This window comes from Chiloscyllium plagiosum, chromosome 17 (assembly GCF_004010195.1).
Source record: "Chiloscyllium plagiosum isolate BGI_BamShark_2017 chromosome 17, ASM401019v2, whole genome shotgun sequence".
Taxonomy (NCBI): domain Eukaryota; kingdom Metazoa; phylum Chordata; class Chondrichthyes; order Orectolobiformes; family Hemiscylliidae; genus Chiloscyllium; species Chiloscyllium plagiosum.
The window spans coordinates 43,976,466-43,984,048 of NC_057726.1; positions in this window are offsets into that span (position 1 = coordinate 43,976,466).

Consider the following 7,583-nt stretch of genomic DNA (forward strand, 5'->3'; position numbering starts at 1 on the left):
TATCTCATTTTTACTGTATCAGTTGTATTTGGTAGAAATAACAAAAAGCTACTCCACTCCATTTTCTTATGTTTGAAAATTTATGTTTTAAAAAGATCCAAGTTAATTAGGCGTTCTTGATTTAGCAAAAGAATGAGCTTATTAGTTACTAAACATGAAAAGAAATAATAAAGGAACACAGATTAGATATAAGAAGCAAGTCCAAAACAAGATAAAAGTTAAAAGATACACAGATCAATGTCTCTGGGCCCTTCATGAAGATTACATAGTTGAATATTGACAGTTGAACAATTGTTTTTGGGATTCTTGGCTTCTGCAGCTTAGTGGGAATCCATTTTTTTTGTTTCCTTTTGATGGTGGTTAGTTGGCAGCACTCAGAATATGAGTCCTCTGACTCTTTGCTGGTTAGTTGACTTCCAGTCGTCAAAGCAACATAGGCACATTTGTCTGCAATGCAGGGGTCAATGGAGGGTGGGTTCATTGACTGTGGTCTTCACAGCACACTAGACTTGAAGCCAGACTAGTGCACAAAATCCTCAGTTCACTTGCACATGTTCTTCAATGAGCACATCCAGACAAGGATTTCAGTCATCTGGGCTGTAAATATTCTAACAATCCTCTGAATCAATACTCAAAAATTGAAAATTGCAACGGGATGGATGAAAATTAACTTTGGTAGTCCTGGTATGCTCATGACTGAGCACAATGTTCAGGTGGTCCATGAATAAGGGGCCAGGACAACTGCTTATTTTGAGTAGGATATTGTCCAAATATGGAAAATGGCATGTTGAGCTACTAGCAGGATTTGTAATTATAATTTTGAAACATGAATAAGGGAACATGCATGGTACGTGCTCATAGGTGATAGTTCAATTGGCTGTGGATGAGTAGCTGGTGACAAATGGCCTTCACATATTTTTGTTAAACTGTTAGACTGTCTTTTACAGGGGTCCAAACCAGTTGGATATGGCGATGATAGATTCTAGTTTAGTCAGTTAGAAAATCATGCATGACCTTGCAGATTGCAAGGAAAAGTAAGGCAGGTGGGTGTGTGGGGGGTAAGGTGGGAGGCGTGGCGGTGAAAACATAAGCACCAAGTTGATGTACTCACTCATGTATCATAGGCCAACTCATGAAAACTGCTCATTTAATATTTGTTCTTCCGCTCCACCATTTATTATTACCATATCTCTATCAGTAAATTTTCAGACAAGTTAACCAGACTTGGTGGTAATTATCAAACATTTGCTACACATCATACTCCGCATCATAGTTGATTTAACAAGGTTCTTGCTTAAAATCTAACCTGTGTTTTCATGTAGAGCAATACCATCGACATACACATATAAACAGGTAATAAACACAACAGACCATTTGTAAAGCTTTTAAATGAATAATAACATTACAGATAACATAGAATGTCAGATGATTAACAATGGATGAAACACAAAGAGCACTTTGTACTACTCTTGTGAAATTGTTCTTCCCAAAATGCAGTCATTTGGCTCCTCCTACTTCTTATCTGCATTCTTGAACATTGACAGAATCCTCAAAACATGACATCAGTTTGCTCACGTCCACCAACAAAATCCAGCCTGACATAATCCTTACCACATCCATTCTATTATCTCCAGTTTGCTTCCTTGATATCAATACTGGTGAGTTGAAATTTCCTCCAATTAAATATTGGTCATGGACTCCGCCATAAATTCTGTCCTTCAGCCATCAACTTCACCCTTTAATTGACTGCCTCAGGCTGAATCAGTCTTTTCAATCCTCTTTAACTCTGAGATGAGTTTCTATCCACATGTATCTGATTAATCCCTTCTCCAAACCTTTCTCAGCTCATCTGCTGCAAATCCCTCATTCCTGTTTTTGTTCTGCCTTGATTAAACTATTCCAGTGCCCTAATATGAAAACAGAAATTACTGGGGAAACTCAGCAGGCCTGTCAGCATCTGTGGCGAGAGAGCAGAGTTAGTGTTTGGAATCCAGTGACTATTCAGCAGAGTCAGCGAACTCGAAATATTAACTCTGTTTTCTCCCCATAGATCATGCCGGACCTGGTGAGTTCCTTTGGCAATTTCTGTTCCAGTTTCAGATCTCCATGCATCTGCAGTTCTTTGCTTTATTCTAGTGCCCTTCTGGTTGGCCTCATATTTTCCAGCCTGATCTAAAACTCTGCTGCTAACTTGCACCAAGTCCAGGGAGTGAGGTAACAGATACCAACATAATAGCACAAATTACACAATAATTGCCAATGATACAAACAGATTTCAGAAACTAAAATGATATAAAATACAAGTTAATAAGTATTAACCACTATTGAAGAAAGAAAAAAAAGACAATGTAGCCTTCTAAATAGGAATTGAAGAATTTATTAGACAAAATCTTATGTAGCCATTAAACACGGCCGGCTGCATGTCTCTGTTTATATTCATCTTCTTCTGCAGTTAAAAAAGTCATCTAATTTCAAGTCATATATTGAATATATGATTTTCCTAATGTGTGCACTGGCAATGTGAAGCAGTATGCTTTATGGATTTGAGCCATTTCATTCCAGTGTCTCTAAGGACCATTTGAATCCATATTAATTTCCTTTCTGGCAGTTATGTGGCTATATATGAACTGCACTATTTCACTTTTAATCTGCCAGTAATTTAGTAATGTGTAAACAAATTACCTAGAGATATATTTTATAATCTAATTGATTCTGGGAGCAGTAAAATCAATGTGTGCAGAGATTGTATTAAGAAGGGATAGTCTATATTAAGTGTTCTTATACAGCACTTTGAAAAATAAAATTGGCCACCTGCAGTAAGTAAGTGTTTTATGCACAGAAATAGGGCATGAATAAAGCTTCCATTTTTATTCAGGAAACAATTCAAAATGCTCCTTGAATGGACCACTGTGACACTAATTCCCTGATAAGTACAATGTGTTTATATTAATTGGTTATTGAAAAAACTTTTTGAAAGCATCTGTGGTAGCCCTTAAACTGCCAGCAGACCTAAGAAAATCTGTAACTAATGTCAGGCATGGTGGAACAGAATTAAATAAACAATTCTGCACCAGTAAAAAGTTAACAATAAAATGCACTAAAAAAGTTAAAAATTAAGAACATAATTGCTCAACATGTTTATTATCCTTCATTCTCTCAAGTTTGTGCTGGAGTTTTATTTTTCACTCTTAACCAACATAATACATCCATATCTCTTATTTAAATTGATATAGTGTAATTCGATTAAAAAATTGGGATAAATTATTTAATGAATCTTATTGATCACAGTGCAAATATCATTAAAACAAGGGTTCAGTTAAGGAAAAATAATATATTCATTTTGATTAATCAAGACGATTGTCTTTCTGACACCTACATCTGACATTGCAAATTGGAATTTGATGCATAATTGCCTGGTCCATTGTACTTGCTGTAGCTATTATTAGATATTGATGGGATTCTTCCAAAACGCTGAGGTGGTGTAGTCATACTTCTTTCACAGATAAGGGGTGAAAGAGTTCAGTTCATAGATTTATTTTATTTGTTCATGGCAAGTGGGTGTCCAGGGCAAGCCAACATTTATCCACCTGACACTCGTAAAGGTGGTGCTGAACAGCCTTCATGATCCGTTGCAGTCTTGTGGACATAGGGACACTCACAGTGCTGTTAAGAAGGGAGATTTTGATCTAGCAACTGTGAAAGAATGGTGATATAATTCCAAGTCAGAATGATACATTTCTTGAAGGGCAGTTACAGATGGTGGTGTTTCCATCCATCTGATGGCTTTATCTGTGCAGGTGGCTGAGGGTGAGGTTTAGAAGATAATGTTGAAGGAGCCTTAGTGAGTCACAGCACTGCAACTTATAGATAATACACATTGCTGTCGCTGTGCATTAGTAATGAAGGGAGTGAATGTTAGAAACATAGAAGATAGGAACAAGAATAGGCAGTTTAGCCTTTGAACCTGCTCCACCATTCAAAATGATCATGGCAGATCATCCAACTCAGTACTCTGTTTCCACTTTCGCCCTAACCCTTTGATCTTTTTAGCCTTAAGAACTAGATCTAACTCCTTCTTGAAAGTAATCAATGTTGAAGGGTTAAATGTATTGCTAATCAAGTAGGCTGCTTTGTCCCAGATGGTATCTATTTTCTTGAGTGCCGTTTGACCTGTCCTCATCTCGATAAGTGAAAAGTATTTTACCAACTTGGGACCCTGCAACCCCATAGGATTAATGTGGATTTCATCAGTTTCCTCATTTCCCCTTCCCCCACCTTATCCCAGTCAGAAGCCTCCAACTCAGCACTACCCTCTTGACCTGTCCATCATCTTTCCCATCTATCTGCCCCACCCTCCTCTCTAACCTATCACCTTCTTCCCCACCTTCACCCATGTATTGCATTCCCAGCTACCTTCCCCCTAGCCCCACCCCCCTCCCATTTATCTCTCAGCTCCCCCCCCAGCCCACAAGCCCTCATTCCTGATGAAGGGCTTATGCCTGAAACATTAATTCTCCTGCTCCTTAGATGCTGCCTGACCTGCTGTGCTTTTCCAGCACCACACTCTCAACTCTGATCTCCAGCATCTGCAGTCCTCACTTTCTCCTGGTATCCTACCACAGTGCTGACTTGAGTTGCAGATGGTGAATAGGTATTGTGGAGATAGGAAGTGAGTTACTCTGACCTGCTCAGTACTTATATGGTTGTCCCAATTCAGTTTCTGATTAGTTGTAACCTCCAGTATTGAGTTTGATTTATTGTTGTCACATGTATTGACGTACAGTGCAAAGTGTTGGTTTGCATGCTATACAGACAGATCGTACCATACAAAGTGCATCGGGGTAGCAGAACAGAGTGCAGAATACAGTGTTACAGCTGCAGAGAAGGCGTCGAGTTATAGATGATAATGCCAGTGAATATCAAGGGGCAATGATTAGATTCTGTCATGTTGGAGGTAATCATTACTTGGCACTTTGGGGGGCAAAATTTTACTTGCAACATCAGCCCAAGCCTGGATGTTTTCCAAGTCTTGCTTCATGTGGACATGGACTGCTTCAGGATCTAAGGTTTTGTGAATGCTGCTGAATAACGTGCAGTCACCAGCAATCATCCCTCACTTCTGGCCTTATGATGGACAGATAGTTGTTGATGAACCAGCTGAAGATATTTGGGCCTCAGACATCACTCTGAAAAGCTCCTGCAGAGACATCCTGGAGCTGAGATGAATTACCTCCAACAACCTTTGTGTCAGGTATGACTCCAACCACTGGTGAGATTGCCCTGATTCCTATGGACTGCAATTTTGCTAGGCTCCTTAATGCAAAACAAGGTCAAATACAACCTTGATGTCAAGATTTGTGACTCTCACCTCACCTCTGGAGATCATCTTTTTTCCATGCTTGGAGCAGTGCTGCAAAGAGGTCAGGAGTTCAGCGCCTAGCAGAACCAAACTGAATGACACTGAGCAAATTATTCCTTCTTCCTCTTTGATGATAATGGACATTAGACAGATAGGGCAGTAATTGGTCAGGTTGGATTTATCCTGCTTCATGCATATAGGACATACTCGGGCAAGCTTCTGCATCACCAGGTAGTGCCAGTGCTGTAGTTATACTGGAACAGCTTGACTAGGAAGGTGGCTAGTTTAGAGCACAAGTCTTAAGTTGCTGGAATGTTGACAGCATGAAGACAGGCATCTGTGATGCTAGGGATGTCTGGACGAGTCCGGGTTTATTACCTATTCTGCATTTCTGGCTGAAGATTAATGCAAATACGTCAGCCTTCTGTTGTGCAGTGATGTGCTTGACTCCCCATTGTTGAGGATGGGGATACTTGGGCAGTGTCCTTCTTCTGTTGGTTGTTTACTTGTCCACCAACATTCACAACTGAATGTGTCAGGAATGCAGACCGGATCTGTTAGTTGTGGGATTGACTAGACCTGTCTATTGCATGCTGTTTTTGCAATCTGGCATGCAAGATACCTGTCTTGCAGCTTCACCAGCATTCCAATTTTGGGAAAGCTTGGTGCTGCTCCTGGCATGCCCTCCTGCACTCATCCTTGAATCAGGGTTGATTTCTCAGCTTGATGGCAATGGTAGAATGGAGATATATTGGACTATGAGGTTACAGATCGTGGTTGAATATAGCTATGCCACTGCTGATGGTCCACATGCTAATGAATGACATAGACAGTAGACAATAGACAATAGGTGCAGGAGGAGGCCATTCTACCCTTTGAGCCAGCACCACCATTCATTATGATCTTGGCTGATCATCTCCACAATCAATATCCTATTCCTGCCTTATCCCCATAACCCTTGATTCCCCTATCCTTACAAGCTCTATCCAACTCTTTCTTGAAAGTATCCAGAGACTTGGCCTCCACAGCCTTCTGGAGCAGAGCATTCCATACACCCACCACTCTCTGGGTGAAGGAGTTTCTCCTCAACTCTGTTCTAAGTGGCCTACTGCTTATTTTTAAACTGTGTCTTCTGGTTCGGGACTCACCCATCAACGGAAACATGCTTCCTGCCTCCAGAGTGTCCAATCCTTTAATAATTTTATAAGTCTCAATCAGATCCCCTCTCAGCCTTCTAAACTCAAGCGTATACAAGCCCAGTCGCTCCAATCTTTCAGCGTAAGATAGTCCTGCCATTCCGGGAATTGACCTCGTGAACCTACGCTGCACTGCCTCAATAGCCAGAATGTCTTTCCTCAAATTTGGAGACCAAAACTGCGCACAACATTTCAGGTGCAGTCTCACCAGGGCCCTGTACAGCTGCAGAAGGACCTCTTTGCTCCTATACTCAATTCCTCTTGTTATGAAGGCCAGCATGCTATTAGCTTTCTTCACTGCCTACTGTACCTGCATGCTTACCTTCATTAACTGATGTACAAGAACACCTAGATTTCGTTGTACTGCCCTTTTACCTAACTTGACTCCATTTAGGTAGTAATCTGCCTTCCTGTTCTTGCCACCAAAGTGGATAACCACACATTTATTCACATTAAACTACATCTGCCATGCATCTGTCCACTCACCTAGCCTGTCCAGGTCACCCTGTATTCTCCTAACATCCTCCTCACATTTCACCCTGCCACCCAGCTTTGTGTCATCAGCAAATTTGCTAATATTACTTTTAATACCTTCATCTATATCATTAATGTACATTGTAAAAAGCTGCGACCCCAGCACTGATCCCTGCGGCACACCACTGGTCACCGCCTGCCATTCCAAAAGGGAGCCGTTTATCACTACTCTTTGTTTCCTGTCAGCCAACCAATATTCAATCCATGTCAGTATTTTGCCCCTAATATCATGTGCCCTAAATTTGCTCACTAACCTCCTATGTGGGACTTTATCAAAGGCTTTCTGAAAGTCCAGGTATACTACATCCACTGGATCTCCCTTGTCCATCTTCAGAGTTACATCCTCAAAAAATTCCAGAAGATTAGTCAAGCATGATTTCCCCTTCATAAATCCATGCTGACTCTGACCTATCCTGTTACTGCTATCCAAATGTCTTTATAGTTGACTCCAGCATTTTTCCCACCACTGAGGTCAGACTAACTGATCTATAATT